Below are 22,371 nucleotides of genomic sequence, written 5' to 3' on the forward strand. Positions count from 1 at the left end.
CAACAGAACGGTGTTGGTAGTATAAAAATATCTACAGCACCTTGTATTCCCAGGTAATCTCCCATCCAAGTACTAACCAGGCCCAACACTGCTTAGCTTCCAAGATCAGATGAGATTGGGCGTATCCAGTGTGGGGTGGCTGTAGATGAGCTTTGTGGTTTCTGTTAGAACTTTTCTACTTCTAACTACTGGTTCATAAATGAATACGTTTGAAAATGGAATGCATCAACAGAACGGTGTTGGCAGTATAAAAATATCTACAGCACCTTGTATTCCCAGGTGGTCTCCCATCCAAGTACTAACCAGGCCCAACACTGCTTAGCTTCCAAGATCAGATGAGATTGGGCATATCCAGTGTGGTGTGGCTGTAGATGAGCTTTGTGGTTTCTGTTAGAACTTTTCTACTTCTAACTACTGGTTAATAAATGAATACATTTGAAAATGGAATGCCTCAACAGAACGGTGTTGGTAGTATAAAAATATCTACAGCACCTTGTATTCCCAGGTGGTCTCCCATCCAAGTACTAACCAGGCCCAACACTGCTTAGCTTCCAAGATCAGATGAGATTGGGCGTATCCAGTGTGGTGTGGCTGTAGATGAACTTTCTGGTTTCTGTTAGAACTTTTCTACTTCTAACTACTGGTTCATAAATGAATACGTTTTAAAATGAAATGCATCAACAGAACGGTGTTGGCAGTATAAAAATATCTACAGCACCTTGTATTCCGAGGTGGTCTCCCATCCAAGTACTAACCAGGCCCAACACTGCTTAGCTTCCAAGATCAGATGAGATTGGGCGTATCCAGTGTGGTGTGGCTGTAGATGAGCTTTATGGTTTCTGTTAGAACTTTTCTACTTCTAACTACTGTTTCATAAATGAATACGTTTGAAAATGGAATGCATCAACAGAACGGTGTTGGTAGTATAAAAATATCTACAGCTCCTTGAATTCCCAGGTGGTCTCCCATCCAAGTACTAACCAGGCCCAACACTGCTTAGCTTCCAAGATCAGATGAGATTGGGCGTATCCAGTGTGGTGTGGCTGTAGATGAGCTTTGTGGTTTCTGTTAGAACTTTTCAACTTCTAACTACTGGTTCATAAATGAATACGTTTTAAAATGGAATGCATCAACAGAACGGTGTTGGCAGTATAAAAATATCTACAGCACCTTGTATTCTGAGGTGGTCTCCCATCCAAGTACTAACCAGGGCCAACACTGCTTAGCTTCCAAGATCAGATGAGATTGGGCGTATCCAGTGTGGTGTGGCTGTAAATGAGCTTTGTGGTTTCTGTTAGAACTTTTCTACTTCTAACTACTGTTTCATAAATGAATACGTTTGAAAATGGAATGCATCAACAGAACGGTGTTGGCAGTATAAAAATATCTACAGCACCTTGTATTCCCAGGTGGTCTCCCATTCAAGTACTAACCAGACCCAACACTGCTTAGCTTCCAAGATCAGATGAGATTGGGCGTATCCAGTGTGGTGTTGCTATAGATGAACTTTCTGGTTTCTGTTAGAACTTTTCTACTTCTAACTACTGGTTCATAAATGAATACGTTTTAAAATGGAATGCATCAACAGAACGGTGTTGGCAGTATAAAAATATCTACAGCACCTTATATTCCGAGGTGGTCTCCCATCCAAGTACTAACCAGGCCCAACACTGCTTAGCTTCCAAGATCAGATGAGATTGGGCGTATCCAGTGTGGTGTGGCTGAAGATGAGCTTTATGGTTTCTGTTAGAACTTTTCTACTTCTAACTACTGTTTCATAAATGAATACGTTTGAAAATGGAATGCCTCAACAGAACGGTGTTGGTAGTATAAAAATATCTACAGCACCTTGTATTCCCAGGTAGTCTCCCATCCAAGTACTAACCAGGCCCAACACTGCTTAGCTTCCAAGATCAGATGAGATTGGGCGTATCCAGTGTGGTGTGGCTGTAGATGAGCTTTGTGGTTTCTGTTAGAACTTTTCTACTTCTAACTACTGGTTCATAAATGAATACGTTTGAAAATGGAATGCATCAACAGAACGGTGTTGGCAGTATAAAAATATCTACAGCACCTTGTATTCCCAGGTGGTCTCCCATCCAAGTACTAACCAGACCCAACACTGCTTAGCTTCCAAGATCAGATGAGATTGGGCGTATCCAGTGTGGTGTGGCTGTAGATGAGCTTTGTGGTTTCTGTTAGAACTTTTCTACTTCTAACTACTGGTTCATAAATGAATACGTTTGAAAATGGAATGCATCAACAGAACGGTGTTGGCAGTATAAAAATATCTACAGCACCTTGTATTCCCAGGTGGTCTCCCATCCAAGTACTAACCAGGCCCAACACTGCTAAGCTTCCAAGATCAGATGAGATTTGACGTATCCAGTGTGGTGTGGCTGTAGATGAACTTTTTCGTTTCTGTTAGAACTTTTCTACTTCTAACTACTGGTTCATAAATGAATACGTTTTAAAATGGAATGCATCAACAGAATGGTGTTGGCAGTATAAAATTATCTACAGCACCTTGTATTCCGAGGTGGTCTCCCATCCAAGTACTAACCAGGCCCAACACTGCTTAGCTTCCAAGATCAGATGAGATTGGGCGTATCCAGTGTGGTGTGGCTGTAGATGAGCTTTGTGGTTTCTGTTAGAACTTTTCTACTTCTAACTACTGGTTCATAAATGAATACGTTTGAAAATGGAATGCATCAACAGAACGGTGTTGGCAGTATAAAAATATCTACAGCACCATGTATTCCCAGGTGGTCTCCCATCCAAGTACTAACCAGGCCCAACACTGCTTAGCTTCCAAGATCAGATGAGATTGGGCGTACCCAGTGTGGTGTGGCTGTAGATGAGCTTTGTGGTTTCTGTTAGAACTTTTCTACTTCTAACTACTGGTTCATAAATGAACACATTTTAAAATGGAATGCATCAACAGAACGGTGTTGGCAGTATAAAAATATCTACAGCACCTTGTATTCAGAGGTGGTCTCCCATCCAAGTACTAACCAGGCCCAACACTGCTTAGCTTCCAAGATCAGATGAGATTGGGCGTATCCAGTGTGGTGTGGCTGTAGATGAGCTTTGTGGTTTCTGTTAGAACTTTTCTACTTCTAACTACTGGTTCATAAATGAATACGTTTTAAAATGGAATGCATCAACAGAACGGTGTTGGCAGTATAAAAATATCTACAGCACCTTGTATTCCCAGGTGGTCTCCCATCCAAGTACTAACCAGGCCCAACACTGCTTAGCTTCCAAGATCAGATGAGATTGGGCGTATCCAGTGTGGTGTTGCTATAGATGAACTTTCTGGTTTCTGTTAGAACTTTTCTACTTCTAACTACTGGTTCATAAATGAATACGTTTTAAAATGGAATGCATCAACAGAACGGTGTTGGCAGTATAAAAATATCTACAGCACCTTATATTCCGAGGTGGTCTCCCATCCAAGTACTAACCAGGCCCAACACTGCTTAGCTTCCAAGATCAGATGAGATTGGGCGTATCCAGTGTGGTGTGGCTGTAGATGAGCTTTATGGTTTCTGTTAGAACTTTTCTACTTCTAACTACTGTTTCATAAATGAATACGTTTGAAAATGGAATGCCTCAACAGAACGGTGTTGGTAGTATAAAAATATCTACAGCACCTTGTATTCAGAGGTGGTCTCCCATCCAAGTACTAACCAGGCCCAACACTGCTTAGCTTCCAAGATCAGATGAGATTGGGCGTATCCAGTGTGGTGTGGCTGTAGATGAGCTTTGTGGTTTCTGTTAGAACTTTTCTACTTCTAACTACTGGTTCATAAATGAATACGTTTTAAAATGGAATGCATCAACAGAACGGTGTTGGCAGTATAAAAATATCTACAGCACCTTGTATTCCCAGGTGGTCTCCCATCCAAGTACTAACCAGGCCCAACACTGCTTAGCTTCCAAGATCAGATGAGATTGGGCGTATCCAGTGTGGTGTTGCTATAGATGAACTTTCTGGTTTCTGTTAGAACTTTTCTACTTCTAACTACTGGTTCATAAATGAATACGTTTTAAAATGGAATGCATCAACAGAACGGTGTTGGCAGTATAAAAATATCTACAGCACCTTATATTGCGAGGTGGTCTCCCATCCAAGTACTAACCAGGCCCAACACTGCTTAGCTTCCAAGATCAGATGAGATTGGGCGTATCCAGTGTGGTGTGGCTGTAGATGAGCTTTATGGTTTCTGTTAGAACTTTTCTACTTCTAACTACTGTTTCATAAATGAATACGTTTGAAAATGGAATGCCTCAACAGAACGGTGTTGGTAGTATAAAAATATCTACAGCACCTTGTATTCCCAGGTGGTCTCCCATCCAAGTACTAACCAGGCCCAACACTGCTTAGCTTCCAAGATCAGATGAGATTGGGTGTATCCAGTGTGGTGTGGCTGTAGATGAGCTTTGTGGTTTCTGTTAGAACTTTTCTACTTCTAACTACTGGTTCATAAATGAATACGTTTGAAAATGGAATGCATCAACAGAACGGTGTTGGCAGTATAAAAATATCTACAGCACCTTGTATTCCCAGGTGGTCTCCCATCCAAGTACTAACCAGGCCCAACACTGCTTAGCTTCCAAGATCAGATGAGATTGGGCATATCCAGTGTGGTGTGGCTGTAGATGAGCTTTGTGGTTTCTGTTAGAACTTTTCTACTTCTAACTACTGGTTCATAAATGAATACGTTTGAAAATGGAATGCCTCAACAGAACGGTGTTGGTAGTATAAAAATATCTACAGCACCTTGTATTCCCAGGTGGTCTCCCATCCAAGTACTAACCAGGCCCAACACTGCTTAGCTTCCAAGATCAGATGAGATTGGGCGTATCCAGTGTGGTGTGGCTGTAGACGAGCTTTGCGGTTTCTGTTAGAACTTTTCTACTTCTAACTACTGGTTCATAAATGAATACGTTTGAAAATGGAATGCATCAACAGAACGGTGTTGGCAGTATAAAAATATCTACAGCACCTTGTATTCCCAGGTGGTCTCCCATCCAAGTACTAACCAGACCCAACACTGCTTAGCTTCCAAGATCAGATGAGATTGGGCGTATCCAGTGTGGTGTGGCTGTAGATGAGCTTTGTGGTTTCTGTTAGAACTTTTCTACTTCTAACTACTGGTTCATAAATGAATACGTTTGAAAATGGAATGCATCAACAGAACGGTGTTGGCAGTATAAAAATATCTACAGCACCTTGTATTCCCAGGTGGTCTCCCATCCAAGTACTAACCAGGCCCAACACTGCTAAGCTTCCAAGACCAGATGAGATTCGACGTATCCAGTGTGGTGTGGCTGTAGATGAACTTTTTGGTTTCTGTTAGAACTTTTCTACTTCTAACTACTGGTTCATAAATGAATACGTTTTAAAATGGAATGCATCAACAAAATGGTGTTGGCAGTATAAAATTATCTACAGCACCTTGTAGTCCGAGGTGGTCTCCCATCCAAGTACTAACCAGGCCCAACACTGTTTAGCTTCCAAGATCAGATGAGATTGGGCGTATCCAGTGTGGTGTGGCTGTAGATGAGCTTTGTGGTTTCTGTTAGAACTTTTCTACTTCTAACTACTGGTTCATAAATGAATACGTTTTAAAATGGAATGCATCAACAGAACGGTGTTGGCAGTATAAAAATATCTACAGCACCTTGTATTCCCAGGTGGTCTCCCATCCAAGTACTAACCAGGCCCAACACTGCTTAGCTTCCAAGATCAGATGAGATTGGGCGTATCCAGTGTGGTGTTGCTATAGATGAACTTTCTGGTTTCTGTTAGAACTTTTCTTCTTCTAACTACTGGTTCATAAATGAATACGTTTTAAAATGGAATGCATCAACAGAACGGTGTTGGCAGTATAAAAATATCTACAGCACCTTATATTCCGAGGTGGTCTCCCATCCAAGTACTAACCAGGCCCAACACTGCTTAGCTTCCAAGATCAGATGAGATTGGGCGTATCCAGTGTGCTGTGGCTGTATATGAGATTTATGGTTTCTGTTAGAACTTTTCTACTTCTAACTACTGTTTCATAAATGAATACGTTTGAAAATGGAATGTCTCAACAGAACGGTGTTGGCAGTATAAAAATATCTACAGCACCTTGTATTCCCAGGTGGTCTCCCATCCAAGTACTAACCAGATCCAACACTGCTTAGCTTCCAAGATCAAATGAGATTGGGCGTATCCAGTGTGGTGTGGCTGTAGATGAGCTTTGTTGTTTCTGTTAGAACTTTTCTACTTCTAACTACTGGTTCATAAATGAATACGTTTTAAAATGGAATGCATCAACAGAACGGTGTTGGCAGTATAAAATTATCTACAGCACCTTGTATTCCCAGGTGGTCTCCCATCCAAGTACTAACCAGGCCCAACACTGCTTAGCTTTCAAGATCAGATGAGATTAGGCGTATCCAGTGTGGTGTGGCTGTAGATGAGCTTTGTGGTTTCTGTTAGAACTTTTCTACTTCTAACTACTGGTTCATAAATGAATACGTTTGAAAATGGAATGCATCAACAGAACGGTGTTGGCAGTATAAAAATATCTACAGCACCTTGTATTCCCAGGTTGTCTCCCATCCAAGTACTAACCAGGCCCAACACTGCTTAGCTTCCAAGATCAGATGAGATTGGGCTTACCAAGTGTGGTGTGGCTGTAGATGAGCTTTGTGGTTTCTGTTAGAACTTTTCTACTTCTAACTACTGGTTCATAAATGAATACGTTTGAAAATGGAATGCATCAACAGAACGGTGTTGGCAGTATAAAAATATCTACAGCACCTTGTATTCCCAGGTGGTCTCCCATCCAAGTACTAACCAGGCCAACACTGCTTAGCTTCTAAGATCAGATGAGATTGGGCGTATCCAGTGTGGTGTGGCTGTAGATGAGCTTTGTGGTTTCTGTTAGAACTTTTCTACTTCTAACTACTGGTTCATAAATGAATACGTTTGAAAATGGAATGCATCAACAGAACGGTGTTGGCAGTATAAAAATATCTACAGCACCTTGTATTCCCAGGTGGTCTCCCATCCAAGTATTAACCAGGCCCAACACTGCTTAGCTTCCAAGATCAGATGAGATTGGGCGTATCCAGTGTGGTGTTGCTGTAGATGAACTTTCTGGTTTCTGTTAGAACTTTTCTACTTCTAACTACTGGTTCATAAATGAATACGTTTGAAAATGGAATGCATCAACAGAACGGTGTTGGCAGTATAAAAACATCTACAGCACCTTGTATTCCCAGGTGGTCTCCCATCCAAGTACTAACCAGGCCCAACACTGCTTAGCTTCCAAGATCAGATGAGATTGGGCATATCCAGTGTGGTGTGGCTGTAGATGAGCTTTATGGTTTCTGTTAGAACTTTTCTACTTCTAACTACTGTTTCATAAATGAATACGTTTGAAAATGGAATGCATCAACAGAACGGTGTTGGTAGTATAAAAATATCTACAGCAGCTTGTATTCCCAGGTGGTCTCCCATCCAAGTACTAACCAGGCACAACACTGCTTAGCTTCCAAGATCAGATGAGATTGGATGTAACCAGTGTGGTGTGACTGTAGATGAGCTTTGTGGTTTCTGTTAGAACTTTTCTACTTCTAACTACTGGTTCATAAATGAATACGTTTTAAAATGGAATGCATCAACAGAACGGTGTTGGCAGTATAAAATTATCTACAGCACCTTGTATTCCGAGGTGGTCTCCCATCCAAGTACTAACCAGGCCCAACACTGCTTAGCTTCCAAGATCAGATGAGATTGGGCGTATCCAGTGTGGTGTGGCTGTAGATGAGCTTTGTGGTTTCTGTTAGAACTTTTCTACTTCTAACTACTGGTTCATAAATGAATACGTTTTAAAATGGAATGCATCAACAGAACGGTGTTGGCAGTATAAAAATATCTACAGCACCTTGTATTCCCAGGTGGTCTCCCATCCAAGTACTAACCAGGCCCAACACTGCTTAGCTTCCAAGATCAGATGAGATTGGGCGTATCCAGTGTGGTGTTGCTATAGATGAACTTTCTGGTTTCTGTTAGATCTTTTCTACTTCTAACTACTGGTTCATAAATGAATAAGTTTTAAAATGGAATGCATCAACAGAACGGTGTTGGCAGTATAAAATTATCTACAGCACCTTGTATTCCGAGGTGGTCTCCCATCCAAGTACTAACCAGGCCCAACACTGCTTAGCTTCCAAGATCAGATGAGATTGGGCGTATCCAGTGTGGTGTGGCTGTAGATGAGCTTTGTGGTTTCTGTTAGAACTTTTCTACTTCTAACTACTGGTTCATAAATGAATACGTTTGAAAATGGAATGCATCAACAGAACGGTGTTGGCAGTATAAAAATATCTACAGCACCTTGCATTCCCAGGTGGTCTCCCATCCAAGTACTAACCAGGCCCAACACTGCTTAGCTTCCAAGATCAGATGAGATTGGGCGTACCCAGTGTGGTGTGGCTGTAGATGAGCTTTGTAGTTTCTGTTAGAACTTTTCTACTTCTAACTACTGGTTCATAAATGAATACGTTTTAAAATGGAATGCATCAACAGAACGGTGTTGGCAGTATAAAAATATCTACAGCACCTTGTATTCCCAGGTGGTCTCCCATCCAAGTACTAACCAGGCCCAACACTGCTTAGCTTCCAAGATCAGATGATATTGGGCGTATCCAGTATGGTGTGGCTGTAGATGAGCTTTGTGGTTTCTGTTAGAACTTTTCTACTTCTAACTACTGGTTCATAAATGAATACGTTTGAAAATGGAATGCATCAACAGAACGGTGTTGGCAGTATAAAAACATCTACAGCACCTTGTATTCCCAGGTGGTCTCCCATCCAAGTACTAACCAGGCCCAACACTGCTTAGCTTCCAAGATCAGATGAGATTGGGCGTATCCAGTGTGGTGTGGCTGTAGATGAGCTTTATGGTTTCTGTTAGAACTTTTCTACTTCTAACTACTGTTTCATAAATGAATACGTTTGAAAATGGAATGCATCAACAGAACGGTGTTGGTAGTATAAAAATATCTACAGCAGCTTGTATTCCCAGGTGGTCTCCCATCCAAGTACTAACCAGGCCCAACACTGCTTAGCTTCCAAGATCAGACGAGATTGGGCGTATCCAGTGTGGTGTGGCTGTAGATGAGCTTTGTGGTTTCTGTTAGAACTTTTCTACTTCTAACTACTGGTTCATAAATGAATACGTTTTAAAATGGAATGCATCAACAGAACGGTGTTGGCAGTATAAAATTATCTACAGCACCTTGTATTCCGAGGTGGTCTCCCATCCAAGTACTAACCAGGCCCAACACTGCTTAGCTTCCAAGATCAGATGAGATTGGGCGTATCCAGTGTGGTGTGGCTGTAGATGAGCTTTGTGGTTTCTGTTAGAACTTTTCTACTTCTAACTACTGGTTCATAAATGAATACGTTTTAAAATGGAATGCATCAACAGAACGGTGTTGGCAGTATAAAAATATCTACAGCACCTTGTATTCCCAGGTGGTCTCCCATCCAAGTACTAACCAGGACCAACACTGCTTAGCTTCCAAGATCAGATGAGATTGGGCGTATCCAGTGTGGTGTTGCTATAGATGAACTTTCTGGTTTCTGTTAGATCTTTTCTACTTCTAACTACTGGTTCATAAATGAATACGTTTTAAAATGGAATGCATCAACAGAACGGTGTTGGCAGTATAAAATTATCTACAGCACCTTGTATTCCGAGGTGGTCTCCCATCCAAGTACTAACCAGGCCCAACACTGCTTAGCTTCCAAGATCAGATGAGATTGGGCGTATCCAGTGTGGTGTGGCTGTAGATGAGCTTTGTGGTTTCTGTTAGAACTTTTCTACTTCTAACTACTGGTTCATAAATGAATACGTTTGAAAATGGAATGCATCAACAGAACGGTGTTGGCAGTATAAAAATATCTACAGCACCTTGCATTCCCAGGTGGTCTCCCATCCAAGTACTAACCAGGCCCAACACTGCTTAGCTTCCAAGATCAGATGAGATTGGGCGTACCCAGTGTGGTGTGGCTGTAGATGAGCATTGTAGTTTCTGTTAGAACTTTTCTACTTCTAACTACTGGTTCATAAATGAATACGTTTTAAAATGGAATGCATCAACAGAACGGTGTTGGCAGTATAAAAATATCTACAGCACCTTGTATTCCGAGGTGGTCTCCCATCCAAGTACTAACCAGGCCCAACACTGCTTAGCTTCCAAGATCAGATGATATTGGGCGTATCCAGTATGGTGTGGCTGTAGATGAGCTTTGTGGTTTCTGTTAGAACTTTTCTACTTCTAACTACTGGTTCATAAATGAATACGTTTGAAAATGGAATGCATCAACAGAACGGTGTTGGCAGTATAAAAACATCTACAGCACCTTGTATTCCCAGGTGGTCTCCCATCCAAGTACTAACCAGGCCCAACACTGCTTAGCTTCCAAGATCAGATGAGATTGGGCGTATCCAGTGTGGTGTGGCTGTAGATGAGCTTTATGGTTTCTGTTAGAACTTTTCTACTTCTAACTACTGTTTCATAAATGAATACGTTTGAAAATGGAATGCATCAACAGAACGGTGTTGGTAGTATAAAAATATCTACAGCAGCTTGTATTCCCAGGTGGTCTCCCATCCAAGTACTAACCAGGCCCAACACTGCTTAGCTTCCAAAATCAGACGAGATTGGGCGTATCCAGTGTGGTGTGGCTGTAGATGAGCTTTGTGGTTTCTGTTAGAACTTTTCTACTTCTAACTACTGGTTCATAAATGAATACGTTTTAAAATGGAATGCATCAACAGAACGGTGTTGGCAGTATAAAATTATCTACAGCATCTTGTATTCCGAGGTGGACTCCCATCCAAGTACTAACCAGGCCCAACACTGCTTAGCTTCCAAGATCAGATGAGATTGGGCGTATCCAGTGTGGTGTGGCTGTAGATGAGCTTTGTGGTTTCTGTTAGAACTTTTCTACTTCTAACTACTGGTTCATAAATGAATACGTTAGAAAATGGAATGCATCAACAGAACGGTGTTGGCAGTATAAAAATATCTACAGCACCTTGTATTTCCAGGTGGTCTCCCATCCAAGTACTAACCAGGCCCAACACTGCTAAGCTTCCAAGATCAGATGAGATTCGACGTATCCAGTGTGGTGTAGCTGTAGATGAACTTTTTGGTTTCTGTTAGAACTTTTCTACTTCTAACTACTGGTTCATAAATGAATACGTTTTAAAATGGAATGCATCAACAGAATGGTGTTGGCAGTATAAAATTACCTACAGCACCTTGTATTCCGAGGTGGTCTCCCATCCAAGTACTAACCAGGCCCAACACTGCTTAGCTTCCAAGATCAGATGAGATTGGGCGTATCCAGTGTGGTGTGGCTGTAGATGAGCTTTGTGGTTTCTGTTAGAACTTTTCTACTTCTAACTATTGGTTCATAAATGAATACGTTTGAAAATGGAATGCCTCAACAGAACGGTGTTGGTAGTATAAAAATATCTACAGCACCTTGTATTCCCAGGTGGTCTCCCATCCAAGTACTAACCAGGCCCAACACTGCTTAGCTTCCAAGATCAGATGAGATTGGGCGTATCCAGTGTGGTGTGGCTGTAGATGAGCTTTGCGGTTTCTGTTAGAACTTTTCTACTTCTAACTACTGGTTCATAAATGAATACGTTTGAAAATGGAATGCATCAACAGAACGGTGTTGGCAGTATAAAAATATCTACAGCACCTTGTATTCCCAGGTGGTCTCCCATCCAAGTACTAACCAGACCCAACACTGCTTAGCTTCCAAGATCAGATGAGATTGGGCGTATCCAGTGTGGTGTGGCTGTAGATGAGCTTTGTGGTTTCTGTTAGAACTTTTCTACTTCTAACTACTGGTTCATAAATGAATACGTTTGAAAATGGAATGCATCAACAGAACGGTGTTGGCAGTATAAAAATATCTACAGCACCTTGTATTCCCAGGTGGTCTCCCATCCAAGTACTAACCAGGCCCAACACTGCTAAGCTTCCAAGATCAGATGAGATTCGACGTATCCAGTGTGGTGTGGCTGTAGATGAACTTTTTGGTTTCTGTTAGAACTTTTCTACTTCTAACTACTGGTTCATAAATGAATACGTTTTAAAATGGAATGCATCAACAGAATGGTGTTGGCAGTATAAAATTATCTACAGCACCTTGTATTCCAAGGTGGTCTCCCATCCAAGTCCAACACTGCTTAGCTTCCAAGATCAGATGAGATTGGGCGTATCCAGTGTGGTGTGGCTGTAGATGAGCTTTGTGGTTTCTGTTAGAACTTTTCTACTTCTAACTACTGGTTCATAAATGAATACGTTTTAAAATGGAATGCATCAACAGAACGGTGTTGGCAGTATAAAAATATCTACAGCACCTTGTATTCCCAGGTGGTCTCCCATCCAAGTACTAACCAGGCCCAACACTGCTTAGCTTCCAAGATCAGATGAGATTGGGCGTATCCAGTGTGGTGTTGCTATAGATGAACTTTCTGGTTTCTGTTAGAACTTTTCTACTTCTAACTACTGGTTCATAAATGAATACGTTTTAAAATGGAATGCATCAACAGAACGGTGTTGGCAGTATAAAAATATCTACAGCACCTTATATTCCGAGGTGGTCTCCCATCCAAGTACTAACCAGGCCCAACACTGCTTAGCTTCCAAGATCAGATGAGATTGGGCGTATCCAGTGTGGTGTGGCTGTATATGAGCTTTATGGTTTCTGTTAGAACTTTTCTACTTCTAACTACTGTTTCATAAATGAATACGTTTGAAAATGGAATGTCTCAACAGAACGGTGTTGGCAGTATAAAATTATCTACAGCACCTTGTATTCCCAGGTGGTCTCCCATCCAAGTACTAACCAGGCCCAACACTGCTTAGCTTTCAAGATCAGATGAGATTGGGCGTATCCAGTGTGGTGTGGCTGTAGATGAGCTTTGTGGCTTCTGTTAGAACTTTTCTACTTCTAACTACTGGTTCATAAATGAATACGTTTGAAAATGGAATGCATCAACAGAACGGTGTTGGCAGTATAAAAATATCTACAGCACCTTGTATTCCCAGGTGGTCTCCCATCCAAGGACTAACCAGGCCAACACTGCTTAGCTTCCAAGATCAGATGAGATTGGGCGTATCCAGTGTGGTGTAGCTGTAGATGAGCTTTGTGGTTTCTGTTAGAACTTTTCTGCTTCTAACTACTGGTTCATAAATGAATACGTTTGAAAATGGAATGCATCAACAGAACGGTGTTGGCAGTATAAAAATATCTACAGCACCTTGTACTCCCAGGTGGTCTCCCATCCAAGTACTAACCAGGCCCAACACTGCTTAGCTTCCAAGATCAGATGAGATTGGGCGTATCCAGTGTGGTGTTGCTGTAGATGAACTTTCTGGTTTCTGTTAGAACTTTTCTACTTCTAACTACTGGTTCATAAATGAATACGTTTGAAAATGGAATGCATCAACAGAACGGTGTTGGCAGTATAAAAACATCTACAGCACCTTGTATTCCCAGGTGGTCTCCCATCCAAGTACTAACCAGGCCCAACACTGCTTAGCTTCCAAGATCAGATGAGATTGGGCATATCCAGTGTGGTGTGGCTGTAGATGAGCTTTATGGTTTCTGTTAGAACTTTTCTACTTCTAACTACTGTTTCATAAATGAATACGTTTGAAAATGGAATGCATCAACAGAACGGTGTTGGTAGTATAAAAATATCTACAGCAGCTTGTATTCCCAGGTGGTCTCCCATCCAAGTACTAACCAGGCACAACACTGCTTAGCTTCCAAGATCAGATGAGATTGGACGTATCCAGTGTGGTGTGACTGTAGATGAGCTTTGTGGTTTCTGTTAGAACTTTTCTACTTCTAACTACTGGTTCATAAATGAATACGTTTTAAAATGGAATGCATCAACAGAACGGTGTTGGCAGTATAAAAATATCTACAGCACCTTGTATTCCCAGGTGGTCTCCCATCCAAGTACTAACCAGGCCCAACACTGCTTAGCTTCCAAGATCAGATGAGATTGGGCGTACCCAGTGTGGTGTGGCTGTAGATGAGCTTTGTGGTTTGTGGTTTCTGTTAGAACTTTTCTACTTCTAACTACTGGTTCATAAATGAATACGTTTTAAAATGGAATGCATCAACAGAACGGTGTTGGCAGTATAAAAATATCTACAGCACCTTGTATTCCGAGGTGGTCTCCCATCCAAGTACTAACCAGGCCCAACACTGCTTAGCTTCCAAGATCAGATGAGATTGGGCGTATCCAGTGTGGTGTGGCTGTAGATGAGCTTTGTGGTTTCTATTAGAACTTTTCTACTTCTAACTACTGTTTCATAAATGAATACGTTTGAAAATGGAATGCCTCAACAGAACGGTGTTGGTAGTATAAAAATATCTACAGCACCTTGTATTCCGAGGTGGTCTCCCATCCAAGTACTAACCAGGCCCAACACTGCTTAGCTTCCAAGATCAGATGAGATTGGGCGTATCCAGTGTGGTGTTGCTGTAGATGAACTTTCTGGTTTCTGTTAGAACTTTTCTACTTCTAACTACTGGTTCATAAATGAATACGTTTGAAAATGGAATGCATCAACAGAACGGTGTTGGCAGTATAAAAACATCTACAGCACCTTGTATTCCCAGGTGGTCTCCCATCCAAGTACTAACCAGGCCCAACACTGCTTAGCTTCCAAGATCAGCTGAGATTGGGCGTATCCAGTGTGGTGTGGCTGTAGATGAGCTTTATGGTTTCTGTTAGAACTTTTCTACTTCTAACTACTGTTTCATAAATGAATACGTTTGAAAATGGAATGCATCAACAGAACGGTGTTGGTAGTATAAAAATATCTACAGCAGCTTGTATTCCCAGGTGGTCTCCCATCCAAGTACTAACCAGGCCCAACACTGCTTAGCTTCCAAGATCAGATGAGATTGGGCGTATCCAGTGTGGTGTGGCTGTAGATGAGCTTTGTGGTTTCTGTTAGAACTTTTCTACTTCTAACTACTGGTTCATAAATGAATACGTTTTAAAATGGAATGCATCAACAGAACGGTGTTGGCAGTATAAAATTATCTACAGCACCTTGTATTCCGAGGTGGTCTCCCATCCAAGTACTAACCAGGCCCAACACTGCTTAGCTTCCAAGATCAGATGAGATTGGGCGTATCCAGTGTGGTGTGGCTGTAGATGAGCTTTGTGGTTTCTGTTAGAACTTTTCTACTTCTAACTACTGGTTCATAAATGAATACGTTTTAAAATGGAATGCATCAACAGAACGGTGTTGGCAGTATAAAAATATCTACAGCACCTTGTATTCCGAGGTGGTCTCCCATCCAAGTACTAACCAGGCCCAACACTGCTTAGCTTCCAAGATCAGATGAGATTGGGCGTATCCAGTGTGGTGTTGCTATAGATGAACTTTCTGGTTTCTGTTAGATCTTTTCTACTTCTAACTACTGGTTCATAAATGAATACGTTTTAAAATGGAATGCATCAACAGAACGGTGTTGGCAGTATAAAATTATCTACAGCACCTTGTATTCCGAGGTGGTCTCCCATCCAAGTACTAACCAGGCCCAACACTGCTTAGCTTCCAATATCAGATGAGATTGGGCGTATCCAGTGTGGTGTGACTGTAGATGAGCTTTGTGGTTTCTGTTAGAACATTTCTACTTCTAACTACTGGTTCATAAATGAATACGTTTGAAAATGGAATGCATCAACAGAACGGTGTTGGCAGTATAAAAATATCTACAGCACCTTGTATTCCGAGGTGGTCTCCCATCCAAGTACTAACCAGGCCCAACACTGCTTAGCTTCCAATATCAGATGAGATTGGGCGTATCCAGTGTGGTGTGGCTGTAGATGAGCTTTGTGGTTTCTGTTAGAACTTTTCTACTTCTAACTACTGGTTCATAAATGAATACGTTTGAAAATGGAATGCATCAACAGAACGGTGTTGGCAGTATAAAAATATCTACAGCACCTTGTATTCCGAGGTGGTCTCCCATCCAAGTACTAACCAGGCCCAACACTGCTTAGCTTCCAAGATCAGATGAGATTGGGCGTATCCAGTGTGGTGTGGCTGTAGATGAGCTTTGTGGTTTCTGTTAGAACTTTTCTACTTCTAACTACTGGTTCATAAATGAATACGTTTTAAAATGGAATGCATCAACAGAACGGTGTTGGCAGTATAAAAATATCTACAGCACCTTGTATTCCCAGGTGGTCTCCCATCCAAGTACTAACCAGGCCCAACACTGCTTAGCTTCCAAGATCAGATGAGATTGGGCGTATCCAGTGTGGTGTTGCTATAGATGAACTTTCTGGTTTCTGTTAGAACTTTTCTACTTCTAACTACTGGTTCATAAATGAATACGTTTTAAAATGGAATGCATCAACAGAACGGTGTTGGCAGTATAAAAATATCTACAGCACCTTATATTCCGAGGTGGTCTCCCATCCAAGTACTAACCAGGCCCAACACTGCTTAGCTTCCAAGATCAGATGAGATTGGGCGTATCCAGTGTGGTGTGGCTGTATATGAGCTTTATGGTTTCTGTTAGAACTTTTCTACTTCTAACTACTGTTTCATAAATGAATACGTTTGAAAATGGAATGTCTCAACAGAACGGTGTTGGCAGTATAAAATAATCTACAGCACCTTGTATTCCCAGGTGGTCTCCCATCCAAGTACTAACCAGGCTCAACACTGCTTAGCTTTCAAGATCAGATGAGATTGGGCGTATCCAGTGTGGTGTGGCTGTAGATGAGCTTTGTGGCTTCTGTTAGAACTTTTCTACTTCTAACTACTGGTTCATAAATGAATACGTTTGAAAATGGAATGCATCAACAGAACGGTGTTGGCAGTATAAAAATATCTACAGCACCTTGTATTCCCAGGTGGTCTCCCATCCAAGTACTAACCAGGCCAACACTGCTTAGCTTCCAAGATCAGATGAGATTGGGCGTATCCAGTGTGGTGTGGCTGTAGATGAGCTTTGTGGTTTCTGTTAGAACTTTTCTACTTCTAACTACTGGTTCATAAATGAATACGTTTGAAAATGGAATGCATCAACAGAACGGTGTTGGCAGTATAAAAATATCTACAGCACCTTGTATTCCGAGGTGGTCTCCCATCCAAGTACTAACCAGGCCCAACACTGCTTAGCTTCCAATATCAGATGAGATTGGGCGTATCCAGTGTGGTGTGGCTGTAGATGAGCTTTGTGGTTTCTGTTAGAACTTTTCTACTTCTAACTACTGGTTCATAAATGAATACGTTTGAAAATGGAATGCATCAACAGAACGGTGTTGGCAGTATAAAAATATCTACAGCACCTTGTATTCCGAGGTGGTCTCCCATCCAAGTACTAACCAGGCCCAACACTGCTTAGCTTCCAAGATCAGATGAGATTGGGCGTATCCAGTGTGGTGTGGCTGTAGATGAGCTTTGTGGTTTCTGTTAGAACTTTTCTACTTCTAACTACTGGTTCATAAATGAATACGTTTTAAAATGGAATGCATCAACAGAACGGTGTTGGCAGTATAAAAATATCTACAGCACCTTGTATTCCCAGGTGGTCTCCCATCCAAGTACTAACCAGGCCCAACACTGCTTAGCTTCCAAGATCAGATGAGATTGGGCGTATCCAGTGTGGTGTTGCTATAGATGAACTTTCTGGTTTCTGTTAGAACTTTTCTACTTCTAACTACTGGTTCATAAATGAATACGTTTTAAAATGGAATGCATCAACAGAACGGTGTTGGCAGTATAAAAATATCTACAGCACCTTATATTCCGAGGTGGTCTCCCATCCAAGTACTAACCAGGCCCAACACTGCTTAGCTTCCAAGATCAGATGAGATTGGGCGTATCCAGTGTGGTGTGGCTGTATATGAGCTTTATGGTTTCTGTTAGAACTTTTCTACTTCTAACTACTGTTTCATAAATGAATACGTTTGAAAATGGAATGTCTCAACAGAACGGTGTTGGCAGTATAAAATAATCTACAGCACCTTGTATTCCCAGGTGGTCTCCCATCCAAGTACTAACCAGGCTCAACACTGCTTAGCTTTCAAGATCAGATGAGATTGGGCGTATCCAGTGTGGTGTGGCTGTAGATGAGCTTTGTGGCTTCTGTTAGAACTTTTCTACTTCTAACTACTGGTTCATAAATGAATACGTTTGAAAATGGAATGCATCAACAGAACGGTGTTGGCAGTATAAAAATATCTACAGCACCTTGTATTCCCAGGTGGTCTCCCATCCAAGTACTAACCAGGCCAACACTGCTTAGCTTCCAAGATCAGATGAGATTGGGCGTATCCAGTGTGGTGTGGCTGTAGATGAGCTTTGTGGTTTCTGTTAGAACTTTTCTACTTCTAACTACTGGTTCATAAATGAATACGTTTGAAAATGGAATGCATCAACAGAACGGTGTTGGCAGTATAAAAATATCTACAGCACCTTGTATTCCCAGGTGGTCTCCCATCCAAGTACTAACCAGGCCCAACACTGCTTAGCTTCCAAGATCAGATGAGATTGGGCGTATCCAGTGTGGTGTTGCTGTAGATGAACTTTCTGGTTTCTGTTAGAACTTTTCTACTTCTAACTACTGGTTCATAAATGAATACGTTTGAAAATGGAATGCATCAACAGAACGGTGTTGGCAGTATAAAAACATCTACAGCACCTTGTATTCCCAGGTGGTCTCCCATCCAAGTACTAACCAGGCCCAACACTGCTTAGCTTCCAAGATCAGATGAGATTGGGCATATCCAGTGTGGTGTGGCTGTAGATGAGCTTTATGGTTTCTGTTAGAACTTTTCTACTTCTAACTACTGTTTCATAAATGAATACGTTTGAAAATGGAATGCATCAACAGAACGGTGTTGGTAGTATAAAAATATCTACAGCAGCTTGTATTCCCAGGTGGTCTCCCATCCAAGTACTAACCAGGCACAACACTGCTTAGCTTCCAAGATCAGATGAGATTGGACGTATCCAGTGTGGTGTGACTGTAGATGAGCTTTGTGGTTTCTGTTAGAACTTTTCTACTTCTAACTACTGGTTCATAAATGAATACGTTTTAAAATGGAATGCATCAACAGAACGGTGTTGGCAGTATAAAATTATCTACAGCACCTTGTATTCCGAGGTGGTCTCCCATCCAAGTACTAACCAGGCCCAACACTGCTTAGTTTCCAAGATCAGATGAGATTGGGCGTATCCAGTGTGGTGTGGCTGTAGATGAGCTTTGTGGTTTCTGTTAGAACTTTTCTACTTCTAACTACTGGTTCATAAATGAATACGTTTTAAAATGGAATGCATCAACAGAACGGTGTTGGCAGTATAAAAATATCTACAGCACCTTGTATTCCCAGGTGGTCTCCCATCCAAGTACTAACCAGGCCCAACACTGCTTAGCTTCCAAGATCAGATGAGATTGGGCGTACCCAGTGTGGTGTGGCTGTAGATGAGCTTTGTGGTTTCTGTTAGAACTTTTCTACTTCTAACTACTGGTTCATAAATGAATACGTTTGAAAATGGAATGCATCAACAGAACGGTGTTGGCAGTATAAAAATATCTACAGCACCTTGTATTCCGAGGTGGTCTCCCATCCAAGTACTAACCAGGCCCAACACTGCTTAGCTTCCAAGATCAGATGAGATTGGGCGTATCCAGTGTGGTGTTGCTGTAGATGAACTTTCTGGTTTCTGTTAGAACTTTTCTACTTCTAACTACTGGTTCATAAATGAATACGTTTGAAAATGGAATGCATCAACAGAACGGTGTTGGCAGTATAAAAACATCTACAGCACCTTGTATTCCCAGGTGGTCTCCCATCCAAGTACTAACCAGGCCCAACACTGCTTAGCTTCCAAGATCAGCTGAGATTTGGCGTATCCAGTGTGGTGTGGCTGTAGATGAGCTTTATGGTTTCTGTTAGAACTTTTCTACTTCTAACTACTGTTTCATAAATGAATACGTTTGAAAATGGAATGCATCAACAGAACGGTGTTGGTAGTATAAAAATATCTACAGCAGCTTGTATTCCCAGGTGGTCTCCCATCCAAGTACTAACCAGGCCCAACACTGCTTAGCTTCCAAGATCAGATGAGATTGGGCGTATCCAGTGTGGTGTGGCTGTAGATGAGCTTTGTGGTTTCTGTTAGAACTTTTCTACTTCTAACTACTGGTTCATAAATGAATACGTTTTAAAATGGAATGCATCAACAGAACGGTGTTGGCAGTATAAAATTATCTACAGCACCTTGTATTCCGAGGTGGTCTCCCATCCAAGTACTAACCAGGCCCAACACTGCTTAGCTTCCAAGATCAGATGAGATTGGGCGTATCCAGTGTGGTGTGGCTGTAGATGAGCTTTGTGGTTTCTGTTAGAACTTTTCTACTTCTAACTACTGGTTCATAAATGAATACGTTTTAAAATGGAATGCATCAACAGAACGGTGTTGGCAGTATAAAAATATCTACAGCACCTTGTATTCCCAGGTGGTCTCCCATCCAAGTACTAACCAGGCCCAACACTGCTTAGCTTCCAAGATCAGATGAGATTGGGCGTATCCAGTGTGGTGTTGCTATAGATGAACTTTCTGGTTTCTGTTAGATCTTTTCTACTTCTAACTACTGGTTCATAAATGAATACGTTTTAAAATGGAATGCATCAACAGAACGGTGTTGGCAGTATAAAATTATCTACAGCACCTTGTATTCCGAGGTGGTCTCCCATCCAAGTACTAACCAGGCCCAACACTGCTTAGCTTCCAATATCAGATGAGATTGGGCGTATCCAGTGTGGTGTGGCTGTAGATGAGCTTTGTGGTTTCTGTTAGAACTTTTCTACTTCTAACTACTAATTCATAAATGAATACGTTTGAAAATGGAATGCATCAACAGAACGGTGTTGGCAGTATAAAAATATCTACAGCACCTTGTATTCCCAGGTGGTCTCCCATCCAAGTACTAACCAGGCCCAACACTGCTTAGCTTCCAAGATCAGATGAGATTGGGCGTATCCAGTGTGGTGTGGCTGTAGATGAGCTTTGTGGTTTCTGTTAGAACTTTTCTACTTCTAACTACTGGTTCATAAATGAATACGTTTTAAAATGGAATGCATCAACAGAACGGTGTTGGCAGTATAAAAATATCTACAGCACCTTGTATTCCCAGGTGGTCTCCCATCCAAGTACTAACCAGGCCCAACACTGCTGAGCTTCCAAGATCAGATGAGATTGGGCGTATCCAGTGTGGTGTGGCTGTAGATGAGCTTTATGGTTTCTGTTAGAACTTTTCTACTTCTAACTACTGTTTCATAAATGAATACGTTTGAAAATGGAATGCCTCAACAGAACGGTGTTGGTAGTATAAAAATATCTACAGCACCTTGTATTCCCAGGTGGTCTCCCATCCAAGTACTAACCAGGCCCAACACTGCTTAGCTTCCAAGATCAGATGAGATTGGGCGTATCCAGTGTGGTGTGGCTGTAGATGAGCTTTGTGGTTTCTGTTAGAACTTTTCTACTTCTAACTACTGGTTCATTAATGAATACGTTTGAAAATGGAATGCATCAACAGAACGGTGTTGGCAGTATAAAAATATCTACAGCACCTTGTATTCCCAGGTGGTCTCCCATCCAAGTACTAACCAGACCCAACACTGCTTAGCTTCCAAGATCAGATGAGATTGGGCGTATCCAGTGTGGTGTGGCTGTAGATGAGCTTTGTGGTTTCTGTTAGAACTTTTCTACTTCTAACTACTGGTTCATAAATGAATACGTTTGAAAATGGAATGCATCAACAGAACGGTGTTGGCAGTATAAAAATATCTACAGCACCTTGTATTCCCAGGTGGTCTCCCATCCAAGTACAAACCAGGCCCAACACTGCTTAGCTTCCAAGATCAGATGAGATTGGGCGTATCCAGTGTGGTGTGGCTGTAGATGAGCTTTGTGGTTTCTGTTAGAACTTTTCTACTTCTAACTACTGGTTCATAAATGAATACGTTTGAAAATGGAATGCATCAACAGAACGGTGTTGGCAGTATAAAAATATCTACAGCACCTTGTATTCCCAGGTGGTCTCCCATCCAAGTACTAACCAGGCCCAACACTGCTTAGCTTCCAAGATCAGATGAGATTGGGCGTATCCAGTGTGGTGTGGCTGTAGATGAGCTTTGCGGTTTCTGTTAGAACTTTTCTACTTCTAACTACTGGTTCATAAATGAATACGTTTGAAAATGGAATGCATCAACA

The 22,371-nt window shown here is 41.6% G+C and overlaps 80 non-coding genes and 18 pseudogenes across 80 annotated transcripts; all 98 read right to left on the reverse strand.

Moving 5' to 3' along the window:
* Positions 1-28: 28 nt before the first annotated feature.
* LOC134887443 (5S ribosomal RNA) lies at positions 29-147 on the reverse strand (annotated as a pseudogene).
* Positions 148-254: 107 nt separating this feature from the next.
* On the reverse strand, positions 255-373 carry LOC135059088 (5S ribosomal RNA). Its single transcript, XR_010245505.1, has one exon. It is a non-coding gene; the product is annotated as a 5S ribosomal RNA (ribosomal RNA).
* Positions 374-480: 107 nt separating this feature from the next.
* Positions 481-599, reverse strand: LOC134895792 (5S ribosomal RNA). Its single transcript, XR_010171947.1, has one exon. It is a non-coding gene; the product is annotated as a 5S ribosomal RNA (ribosomal RNA).
* Positions 600-706: 107 nt separating this feature from the next.
* LOC135062001 (5S ribosomal RNA) lies at positions 707-825 on the reverse strand. The gene has a single exon (XR_010248365.1). It is a non-coding gene; the product is annotated as a 5S ribosomal RNA (ribosomal RNA).
* Positions 826-932: 107 nt separating this feature from the next.
* LOC135061400 (5S ribosomal RNA) lies at positions 933-1,051 on the reverse strand. The gene has a single exon (XR_010247782.1). It is a non-coding gene; the product is annotated as a 5S ribosomal RNA (ribosomal RNA).
* A 107-nt stretch (positions 1,052-1,158) lies between these two features.
* LOC134887858 (5S ribosomal RNA) lies at positions 1,159-1,277 on the reverse strand (annotated as a pseudogene).
* A 107-nt stretch (positions 1,278-1,384) lies between these two features.
* LOC134886419 (5S ribosomal RNA) lies at positions 1,385-1,503 on the reverse strand. The gene has a single exon (XR_010170502.1). It is a non-coding gene; the product is annotated as a 5S ribosomal RNA (ribosomal RNA).
* A 107-nt stretch (positions 1,504-1,610) lies between these two features.
* Positions 1,611-1,729, reverse strand: LOC134885242 (5S ribosomal RNA). Its single transcript, XR_010169360.1, has one exon. It is a non-coding gene; the product is annotated as a 5S ribosomal RNA (ribosomal RNA).
* A 107-nt stretch (positions 1,730-1,836) lies between these two features.
* Positions 1,837-1,955, reverse strand: LOC135061715 (5S ribosomal RNA). Its single transcript, XR_010248088.1, has one exon. It is a non-coding gene; the product is annotated as a 5S ribosomal RNA (ribosomal RNA).
* A 107-nt stretch (positions 1,956-2,062) lies between these two features.
* On the reverse strand, positions 2,063-2,181 carry LOC135062187 (5S ribosomal RNA). Its single transcript, XR_010248541.1, has one exon. It is a non-coding gene; the product is annotated as a 5S ribosomal RNA (ribosomal RNA).
* A 107-nt stretch (positions 2,182-2,288) lies between these two features.
* Positions 2,289-2,407, reverse strand: LOC134891409 (5S ribosomal RNA; annotated as a pseudogene).
* Positions 2,408-2,514: 107 nt separating this feature from the next.
* On the reverse strand, positions 2,515-2,633 carry LOC135062002 (5S ribosomal RNA). Its single transcript, XR_010248366.1, has one exon. It is a non-coding gene; the product is annotated as a 5S ribosomal RNA (ribosomal RNA).
* Positions 2,634-2,740: 107 nt separating this feature from the next.
* On the reverse strand, positions 2,741-2,859 carry LOC135060257 (5S ribosomal RNA). The gene has a single exon (XR_010246648.1). It is a non-coding gene; the product is annotated as a 5S ribosomal RNA (ribosomal RNA).
* A 107-nt stretch (positions 2,860-2,966) lies between these two features.
* Positions 2,967-3,085, reverse strand: LOC135067321 (5S ribosomal RNA). Its single transcript, XR_010253540.1, has one exon. It is a non-coding gene; the product is annotated as a 5S ribosomal RNA (ribosomal RNA).
* Positions 3,086-3,192: 107 nt separating this feature from the next.
* LOC135063238 (5S ribosomal RNA) lies at positions 3,193-3,311 on the reverse strand. Its single transcript, XR_010249572.1, has one exon. It is a non-coding gene; the product is annotated as a 5S ribosomal RNA (ribosomal RNA).
* A 107-nt stretch (positions 3,312-3,418) lies between these two features.
* On the reverse strand, positions 3,419-3,537 carry LOC135066137 (5S ribosomal RNA). The gene has a single exon (XR_010252393.1). It is a non-coding gene; the product is annotated as a 5S ribosomal RNA (ribosomal RNA).
* Positions 3,538-3,644: 107 nt separating this feature from the next.
* LOC135067322 (5S ribosomal RNA) lies at positions 3,645-3,763 on the reverse strand. The gene has a single exon (XR_010253541.1). It is a non-coding gene; the product is annotated as a 5S ribosomal RNA (ribosomal RNA).
* Positions 3,764-3,870: 107 nt separating this feature from the next.
* On the reverse strand, positions 3,871-3,989 carry LOC135063239 (5S ribosomal RNA). Its single transcript, XR_010249573.1, has one exon. It is a non-coding gene; the product is annotated as a 5S ribosomal RNA (ribosomal RNA).
* Positions 3,990-4,096: 107 nt separating this feature from the next.
* On the reverse strand, positions 4,097-4,215 carry LOC134889845 (5S ribosomal RNA; annotated as a pseudogene).
* A 107-nt stretch (positions 4,216-4,322) lies between these two features.
* LOC135070351 (5S ribosomal RNA) lies at positions 4,323-4,441 on the reverse strand. The gene has a single exon (XR_010256519.1). It is a non-coding gene; the product is annotated as a 5S ribosomal RNA (ribosomal RNA).
* Positions 4,442-4,548: 107 nt separating this feature from the next.
* LOC135059089 (5S ribosomal RNA) lies at positions 4,549-4,667 on the reverse strand. The gene has a single exon (XR_010245506.1). It is a non-coding gene; the product is annotated as a 5S ribosomal RNA (ribosomal RNA).
* Positions 4,668-4,774: 107 nt separating this feature from the next.
* LOC134901838 (5S ribosomal RNA) lies at positions 4,775-4,893 on the reverse strand. Its single transcript, XR_010175316.1, has one exon. It is a non-coding gene; the product is annotated as a 5S ribosomal RNA (ribosomal RNA).
* Positions 4,894-5,000: 107 nt separating this feature from the next.
* LOC135062188 (5S ribosomal RNA) lies at positions 5,001-5,119 on the reverse strand. The gene has a single exon (XR_010248542.1). It is a non-coding gene; the product is annotated as a 5S ribosomal RNA (ribosomal RNA).
* A 107-nt stretch (positions 5,120-5,226) lies between these two features.
* Positions 5,227-5,345, reverse strand: LOC134894048 (5S ribosomal RNA; annotated as a pseudogene).
* Positions 5,346-5,452: 107 nt separating this feature from the next.
* LOC134889117 (5S ribosomal RNA) lies at positions 5,453-5,571 on the reverse strand (annotated as a pseudogene).
* A 107-nt stretch (positions 5,572-5,678) lies between these two features.
* On the reverse strand, positions 5,679-5,797 carry LOC135063240 (5S ribosomal RNA). The gene has a single exon (XR_010249574.1). It is a non-coding gene; the product is annotated as a 5S ribosomal RNA (ribosomal RNA).
* Positions 5,798-5,904: 107 nt separating this feature from the next.
* LOC134892262 (5S ribosomal RNA) lies at positions 5,905-6,023 on the reverse strand (annotated as a pseudogene).
* Positions 6,024-6,130: 107 nt separating this feature from the next.
* Positions 6,131-6,249, reverse strand: LOC135069481 (5S ribosomal RNA). Its single transcript, XR_010255661.1, has one exon. It is a non-coding gene; the product is annotated as a 5S ribosomal RNA (ribosomal RNA).
* A 107-nt stretch (positions 6,250-6,356) lies between these two features.
* LOC135067461 (5S ribosomal RNA) lies at positions 6,357-6,475 on the reverse strand. Its single transcript, XR_010253674.1, has one exon. It is a non-coding gene; the product is annotated as a 5S ribosomal RNA (ribosomal RNA).
* Positions 6,476-6,582: 107 nt separating this feature from the next.
* On the reverse strand, positions 6,583-6,701 carry LOC134893410 (5S ribosomal RNA; annotated as a pseudogene).
* Positions 6,702-6,808: 107 nt separating this feature from the next.
* LOC134885419 (5S ribosomal RNA) lies at positions 6,809-6,926 on the reverse strand. The gene has a single exon (XR_010169533.1). It is a non-coding gene; the product is annotated as a 5S ribosomal RNA (ribosomal RNA).
* A 107-nt stretch (positions 6,927-7,033) lies between these two features.
* On the reverse strand, positions 7,034-7,152 carry LOC135068799 (5S ribosomal RNA). The gene has a single exon (XR_010254991.1). It is a non-coding gene; the product is annotated as a 5S ribosomal RNA (ribosomal RNA).
* A 107-nt stretch (positions 7,153-7,259) lies between these two features.
* On the reverse strand, positions 7,260-7,378 carry LOC135061187 (5S ribosomal RNA). Its single transcript, XR_010247577.1, has one exon. It is a non-coding gene; the product is annotated as a 5S ribosomal RNA (ribosomal RNA).
* A 107-nt stretch (positions 7,379-7,485) lies between these two features.
* Positions 7,486-7,604, reverse strand: LOC134893005 (5S ribosomal RNA; annotated as a pseudogene).
* Positions 7,605-7,711: 107 nt separating this feature from the next.
* On the reverse strand, positions 7,712-7,830 carry LOC135062003 (5S ribosomal RNA). Its single transcript, XR_010248367.1, has one exon. It is a non-coding gene; the product is annotated as a 5S ribosomal RNA (ribosomal RNA).
* A 107-nt stretch (positions 7,831-7,937) lies between these two features.
* On the reverse strand, positions 7,938-8,056 carry LOC135063241 (5S ribosomal RNA). Its single transcript, XR_010249575.1, has one exon. It is a non-coding gene; the product is annotated as a 5S ribosomal RNA (ribosomal RNA).
* A 107-nt stretch (positions 8,057-8,163) lies between these two features.
* LOC135062004 (5S ribosomal RNA) lies at positions 8,164-8,282 on the reverse strand. Its single transcript, XR_010248368.1, has one exon. It is a non-coding gene; the product is annotated as a 5S ribosomal RNA (ribosomal RNA).
* A 107-nt stretch (positions 8,283-8,389) lies between these two features.
* On the reverse strand, positions 8,390-8,508 carry LOC135063271 (5S ribosomal RNA). The gene has a single exon (XR_010249605.1). It is a non-coding gene; the product is annotated as a 5S ribosomal RNA (ribosomal RNA).
* Positions 8,509-8,615: 107 nt separating this feature from the next.
* LOC134886114 (5S ribosomal RNA) lies at positions 8,616-8,734 on the reverse strand. The gene has a single exon (XR_010170206.1). It is a non-coding gene; the product is annotated as a 5S ribosomal RNA (ribosomal RNA).
* A 107-nt stretch (positions 8,735-8,841) lies between these two features.
* On the reverse strand, positions 8,842-8,960 carry LOC134901172 (5S ribosomal RNA). Its single transcript, XR_010174665.1, has one exon. It is a non-coding gene; the product is annotated as a 5S ribosomal RNA (ribosomal RNA).
* Positions 8,961-9,067: 107 nt separating this feature from the next.
* Positions 9,068-9,186, reverse strand: LOC135069029 (5S ribosomal RNA). The gene has a single exon (XR_010255221.1). It is a non-coding gene; the product is annotated as a 5S ribosomal RNA (ribosomal RNA).
* Positions 9,187-9,293: 107 nt separating this feature from the next.
* LOC135061945 (5S ribosomal RNA) lies at positions 9,294-9,412 on the reverse strand. The gene has a single exon (XR_010248310.1). It is a non-coding gene; the product is annotated as a 5S ribosomal RNA (ribosomal RNA).
* A 107-nt stretch (positions 9,413-9,519) lies between these two features.
* Positions 9,520-9,638, reverse strand: LOC134884234 (5S ribosomal RNA). Its single transcript, XR_010168387.1, has one exon. It is a non-coding gene; the product is annotated as a 5S ribosomal RNA (ribosomal RNA).
* A 107-nt stretch (positions 9,639-9,745) lies between these two features.
* Positions 9,746-9,864, reverse strand: LOC135062005 (5S ribosomal RNA). Its single transcript, XR_010248369.1, has one exon. It is a non-coding gene; the product is annotated as a 5S ribosomal RNA (ribosomal RNA).
* Positions 9,865-9,971: 107 nt separating this feature from the next.
* LOC135063262 (5S ribosomal RNA) lies at positions 9,972-10,090 on the reverse strand. The gene has a single exon (XR_010249596.1). It is a non-coding gene; the product is annotated as a 5S ribosomal RNA (ribosomal RNA).
* Positions 10,091-10,197: 107 nt separating this feature from the next.
* On the reverse strand, positions 10,198-10,316 carry LOC134890505 (5S ribosomal RNA; annotated as a pseudogene).
* A 107-nt stretch (positions 10,317-10,423) lies between these two features.
* LOC134901173 (5S ribosomal RNA) lies at positions 10,424-10,542 on the reverse strand. Its single transcript, XR_010174666.1, has one exon. It is a non-coding gene; the product is annotated as a 5S ribosomal RNA (ribosomal RNA).
* Positions 10,543-10,649: 107 nt separating this feature from the next.
* On the reverse strand, positions 10,650-10,768 carry LOC134888078 (5S ribosomal RNA; annotated as a pseudogene).
* Positions 10,769-10,875: 107 nt separating this feature from the next.
* Positions 10,876-10,994, reverse strand: LOC134888501 (5S ribosomal RNA; annotated as a pseudogene).
* A 107-nt stretch (positions 10,995-11,101) lies between these two features.
* On the reverse strand, positions 11,102-11,220 carry LOC134895386 (5S ribosomal RNA; annotated as a pseudogene).
* A 107-nt stretch (positions 11,221-11,327) lies between these two features.
* LOC135064608 (5S ribosomal RNA) lies at positions 11,328-11,446 on the reverse strand. Its single transcript, XR_010250914.1, has one exon. It is a non-coding gene; the product is annotated as a 5S ribosomal RNA (ribosomal RNA).
* Positions 11,447-11,553: 107 nt separating this feature from the next.
* Positions 11,554-11,672, reverse strand: LOC134895804 (5S ribosomal RNA). The gene has a single exon (XR_010171949.1). It is a non-coding gene; the product is annotated as a 5S ribosomal RNA (ribosomal RNA).
* A 107-nt stretch (positions 11,673-11,779) lies between these two features.
* On the reverse strand, positions 11,780-11,898 carry LOC135062189 (5S ribosomal RNA). The gene has a single exon (XR_010248543.1). It is a non-coding gene; the product is annotated as a 5S ribosomal RNA (ribosomal RNA).
* A 107-nt stretch (positions 11,899-12,005) lies between these two features.
* Positions 12,006-12,124, reverse strand: LOC134892052 (5S ribosomal RNA; annotated as a pseudogene).
* A 322-nt stretch (positions 12,125-12,446) lies between these two features.
* Positions 12,447-12,565, reverse strand: LOC135063242 (5S ribosomal RNA). The gene has a single exon (XR_010249576.1). It is a non-coding gene; the product is annotated as a 5S ribosomal RNA (ribosomal RNA).
* A 107-nt stretch (positions 12,566-12,672) lies between these two features.
* LOC134885729 (5S ribosomal RNA) lies at positions 12,673-12,791 on the reverse strand. Its single transcript, XR_010169837.1, has one exon. It is a non-coding gene; the product is annotated as a 5S ribosomal RNA (ribosomal RNA).
* Positions 12,792-12,898: 107 nt separating this feature from the next.
* On the reverse strand, positions 12,899-13,017 carry LOC135061634 (5S ribosomal RNA). Its single transcript, XR_010248010.1, has one exon. It is a non-coding gene; the product is annotated as a 5S ribosomal RNA (ribosomal RNA).
* A 107-nt stretch (positions 13,018-13,124) lies between these two features.
* On the reverse strand, positions 13,125-13,242 carry LOC134888221 (5S ribosomal RNA; annotated as a pseudogene).
* Positions 13,243-13,349: 107 nt separating this feature from the next.
* Positions 13,350-13,468, reverse strand: LOC135063180 (5S ribosomal RNA). Its single transcript, XR_010249517.1, has one exon. It is a non-coding gene; the product is annotated as a 5S ribosomal RNA (ribosomal RNA).
* A 107-nt stretch (positions 13,469-13,575) lies between these two features.
* On the reverse strand, positions 13,576-13,694 carry LOC135061190 (5S ribosomal RNA). The gene has a single exon (XR_010247579.1). It is a non-coding gene; the product is annotated as a 5S ribosomal RNA (ribosomal RNA).
* A 107-nt stretch (positions 13,695-13,801) lies between these two features.
* Positions 13,802-13,920, reverse strand: LOC134893274 (5S ribosomal RNA; annotated as a pseudogene).
* A 107-nt stretch (positions 13,921-14,027) lies between these two features.
* On the reverse strand, positions 14,028-14,146 carry LOC135059494 (5S ribosomal RNA). The gene has a single exon (XR_010245895.1). It is a non-coding gene; the product is annotated as a 5S ribosomal RNA (ribosomal RNA).
* Positions 14,147-14,260: 114 nt separating this feature from the next.
* Positions 14,261-14,379, reverse strand: LOC135062006 (5S ribosomal RNA). The gene has a single exon (XR_010248370.1). It is a non-coding gene; the product is annotated as a 5S ribosomal RNA (ribosomal RNA).
* A 107-nt stretch (positions 14,380-14,486) lies between these two features.
* Positions 14,487-14,605, reverse strand: LOC135067249 (5S ribosomal RNA). The gene has a single exon (XR_010253469.1). It is a non-coding gene; the product is annotated as a 5S ribosomal RNA (ribosomal RNA).
* A 107-nt stretch (positions 14,606-14,712) lies between these two features.
* LOC135067044 (5S ribosomal RNA) lies at positions 14,713-14,831 on the reverse strand. Its single transcript, XR_010253273.1, has one exon. It is a non-coding gene; the product is annotated as a 5S ribosomal RNA (ribosomal RNA).
* Positions 14,832-14,938: 107 nt separating this feature from the next.
* LOC135066512 (5S ribosomal RNA) lies at positions 14,939-15,057 on the reverse strand. The gene has a single exon (XR_010252760.1). It is a non-coding gene; the product is annotated as a 5S ribosomal RNA (ribosomal RNA).
* Positions 15,058-15,164: 107 nt separating this feature from the next.
* On the reverse strand, positions 15,165-15,283 carry LOC135062007 (5S ribosomal RNA). Its single transcript, XR_010248371.1, has one exon. It is a non-coding gene; the product is annotated as a 5S ribosomal RNA (ribosomal RNA).
* Positions 15,284-15,390: 107 nt separating this feature from the next.
* On the reverse strand, positions 15,391-15,509 carry LOC135070255 (5S ribosomal RNA). Its single transcript, XR_010256426.1, has one exon. It is a non-coding gene; the product is annotated as a 5S ribosomal RNA (ribosomal RNA).
* A 107-nt stretch (positions 15,510-15,616) lies between these two features.
* Positions 15,617-15,735, reverse strand: LOC134886084 (5S ribosomal RNA). The gene has a single exon (XR_010170179.1). It is a non-coding gene; the product is annotated as a 5S ribosomal RNA (ribosomal RNA).
* A 107-nt stretch (positions 15,736-15,842) lies between these two features.
* On the reverse strand, positions 15,843-15,961 carry LOC134884239 (5S ribosomal RNA). Its single transcript, XR_010168392.1, has one exon. It is a non-coding gene; the product is annotated as a 5S ribosomal RNA (ribosomal RNA).
* Positions 15,962-16,068: 107 nt separating this feature from the next.
* LOC135062009 (5S ribosomal RNA) lies at positions 16,069-16,187 on the reverse strand. The gene has a single exon (XR_010248373.1). It is a non-coding gene; the product is annotated as a 5S ribosomal RNA (ribosomal RNA).
* A 107-nt stretch (positions 16,188-16,294) lies between these two features.
* LOC135063243 (5S ribosomal RNA) lies at positions 16,295-16,413 on the reverse strand. Its single transcript, XR_010249577.1, has one exon. It is a non-coding gene; the product is annotated as a 5S ribosomal RNA (ribosomal RNA).
* Positions 16,414-16,520: 107 nt separating this feature from the next.
* On the reverse strand, positions 16,521-16,639 carry LOC134885731 (5S ribosomal RNA). The gene has a single exon (XR_010169839.1). It is a non-coding gene; the product is annotated as a 5S ribosomal RNA (ribosomal RNA).
* A 107-nt stretch (positions 16,640-16,746) lies between these two features.
* On the reverse strand, positions 16,747-16,865 carry LOC135070452 (5S ribosomal RNA). The gene has a single exon (XR_010256618.1). It is a non-coding gene; the product is annotated as a 5S ribosomal RNA (ribosomal RNA).
* Positions 16,866-16,972: 107 nt separating this feature from the next.
* On the reverse strand, positions 16,973-17,090 carry LOC135063163 (5S ribosomal RNA). Its single transcript, XR_010249500.1, has one exon. It is a non-coding gene; the product is annotated as a 5S ribosomal RNA (ribosomal RNA).
* Positions 17,091-17,197: 107 nt separating this feature from the next.
* Positions 17,198-17,316, reverse strand: LOC134884237 (5S ribosomal RNA). The gene has a single exon (XR_010168390.1). It is a non-coding gene; the product is annotated as a 5S ribosomal RNA (ribosomal RNA).
* A 107-nt stretch (positions 17,317-17,423) lies between these two features.
* On the reverse strand, positions 17,424-17,542 carry LOC135062010 (5S ribosomal RNA). The gene has a single exon (XR_010248374.1). It is a non-coding gene; the product is annotated as a 5S ribosomal RNA (ribosomal RNA).
* Positions 17,543-17,649: 107 nt separating this feature from the next.
* Positions 17,650-17,768, reverse strand: LOC135063244 (5S ribosomal RNA). The gene has a single exon (XR_010249578.1). It is a non-coding gene; the product is annotated as a 5S ribosomal RNA (ribosomal RNA).
* A 107-nt stretch (positions 17,769-17,875) lies between these two features.
* On the reverse strand, positions 17,876-17,994 carry LOC134885732 (5S ribosomal RNA). The gene has a single exon (XR_010169840.1). It is a non-coding gene; the product is annotated as a 5S ribosomal RNA (ribosomal RNA).
* Positions 17,995-18,101: 107 nt separating this feature from the next.
* LOC135070453 (5S ribosomal RNA) lies at positions 18,102-18,220 on the reverse strand. Its single transcript, XR_010256619.1, has one exon. It is a non-coding gene; the product is annotated as a 5S ribosomal RNA (ribosomal RNA).
* A 107-nt stretch (positions 18,221-18,327) lies between these two features.
* LOC135063164 (5S ribosomal RNA) lies at positions 18,328-18,445 on the reverse strand. Its single transcript, XR_010249501.1, has one exon. It is a non-coding gene; the product is annotated as a 5S ribosomal RNA (ribosomal RNA).
* A 107-nt stretch (positions 18,446-18,552) lies between these two features.
* LOC135059955 (5S ribosomal RNA) lies at positions 18,553-18,671 on the reverse strand. The gene has a single exon (XR_010246350.1). It is a non-coding gene; the product is annotated as a 5S ribosomal RNA (ribosomal RNA).
* Positions 18,672-18,778: 107 nt separating this feature from the next.
* Positions 18,779-18,897, reverse strand: LOC135061191 (5S ribosomal RNA). The gene has a single exon (XR_010247580.1). It is a non-coding gene; the product is annotated as a 5S ribosomal RNA (ribosomal RNA).
* A 107-nt stretch (positions 18,898-19,004) lies between these two features.
* Positions 19,005-19,123, reverse strand: LOC134893273 (5S ribosomal RNA; annotated as a pseudogene).
* A 107-nt stretch (positions 19,124-19,230) lies between these two features.
* On the reverse strand, positions 19,231-19,349 carry LOC134884447 (5S ribosomal RNA). The gene has a single exon (XR_010168594.1). It is a non-coding gene; the product is annotated as a 5S ribosomal RNA (ribosomal RNA).
* Positions 19,350-19,456: 107 nt separating this feature from the next.
* LOC135059495 (5S ribosomal RNA) lies at positions 19,457-19,575 on the reverse strand. The gene has a single exon (XR_010245897.1). It is a non-coding gene; the product is annotated as a 5S ribosomal RNA (ribosomal RNA).
* A 107-nt stretch (positions 19,576-19,682) lies between these two features.
* On the reverse strand, positions 19,683-19,801 carry LOC135067250 (5S ribosomal RNA). The gene has a single exon (XR_010253470.1). It is a non-coding gene; the product is annotated as a 5S ribosomal RNA (ribosomal RNA).
* A 107-nt stretch (positions 19,802-19,908) lies between these two features.
* LOC134887902 (5S ribosomal RNA) lies at positions 19,909-20,027 on the reverse strand (annotated as a pseudogene).
* A 107-nt stretch (positions 20,028-20,134) lies between these two features.
* LOC135066514 (5S ribosomal RNA) lies at positions 20,135-20,253 on the reverse strand. Its single transcript, XR_010252761.1, has one exon. It is a non-coding gene; the product is annotated as a 5S ribosomal RNA (ribosomal RNA).
* A 107-nt stretch (positions 20,254-20,360) lies between these two features.
* LOC135062011 (5S ribosomal RNA) lies at positions 20,361-20,479 on the reverse strand. Its single transcript, XR_010248375.1, has one exon. It is a non-coding gene; the product is annotated as a 5S ribosomal RNA (ribosomal RNA).
* A 107-nt stretch (positions 20,480-20,586) lies between these two features.
* LOC135063245 (5S ribosomal RNA) lies at positions 20,587-20,705 on the reverse strand. The gene has a single exon (XR_010249579.1). It is a non-coding gene; the product is annotated as a 5S ribosomal RNA (ribosomal RNA).
* Positions 20,706-20,812: 107 nt separating this feature from the next.
* LOC134884240 (5S ribosomal RNA) lies at positions 20,813-20,931 on the reverse strand. Its single transcript, XR_010168393.1, has one exon. It is a non-coding gene; the product is annotated as a 5S ribosomal RNA (ribosomal RNA).
* Positions 20,932-21,038: 107 nt separating this feature from the next.
* On the reverse strand, positions 21,039-21,157 carry LOC134895815 (5S ribosomal RNA). The gene has a single exon (XR_010171950.1). It is a non-coding gene; the product is annotated as a 5S ribosomal RNA (ribosomal RNA).
* Positions 21,158-21,264: 107 nt separating this feature from the next.
* LOC135066160 (5S ribosomal RNA) lies at positions 21,265-21,383 on the reverse strand. Its single transcript, XR_010252415.1, has one exon. It is a non-coding gene; the product is annotated as a 5S ribosomal RNA (ribosomal RNA).
* A 107-nt stretch (positions 21,384-21,490) lies between these two features.
* LOC134895827 (5S ribosomal RNA) lies at positions 21,491-21,609 on the reverse strand. Its single transcript, XR_010171951.1, has one exon. It is a non-coding gene; the product is annotated as a 5S ribosomal RNA (ribosomal RNA).
* Positions 21,610-21,716: 107 nt separating this feature from the next.
* On the reverse strand, positions 21,717-21,835 carry LOC135062190 (5S ribosomal RNA). The gene has a single exon (XR_010248544.1). It is a non-coding gene; the product is annotated as a 5S ribosomal RNA (ribosomal RNA).
* Positions 21,836-21,942: 107 nt separating this feature from the next.
* On the reverse strand, positions 21,943-22,061 carry LOC135060261 (5S ribosomal RNA). The gene has a single exon (XR_010246652.1). It is a non-coding gene; the product is annotated as a 5S ribosomal RNA (ribosomal RNA).
* A 107-nt stretch (positions 22,062-22,168) lies between these two features.
* Positions 22,169-22,287, reverse strand: LOC134895838 (5S ribosomal RNA). Its single transcript, XR_010171952.1, has one exon. It is a non-coding gene; the product is annotated as a 5S ribosomal RNA (ribosomal RNA).
* Between the last annotated feature and the right edge of the window lie 84 nt (positions 22,288-22,371).

The sequence above is a fragment of the Pseudophryne corroboree genome, chromosome 3 (assembly GCF_028390025.1).
Source record: "Pseudophryne corroboree isolate aPseCor3 chromosome 3, aPseCor3.hap2, whole genome shotgun sequence".
Classification (NCBI taxonomy): Eukaryota; Metazoa; Chordata; class Amphibia; order Anura; family Myobatrachidae; genus Pseudophryne; species Pseudophryne corroboree.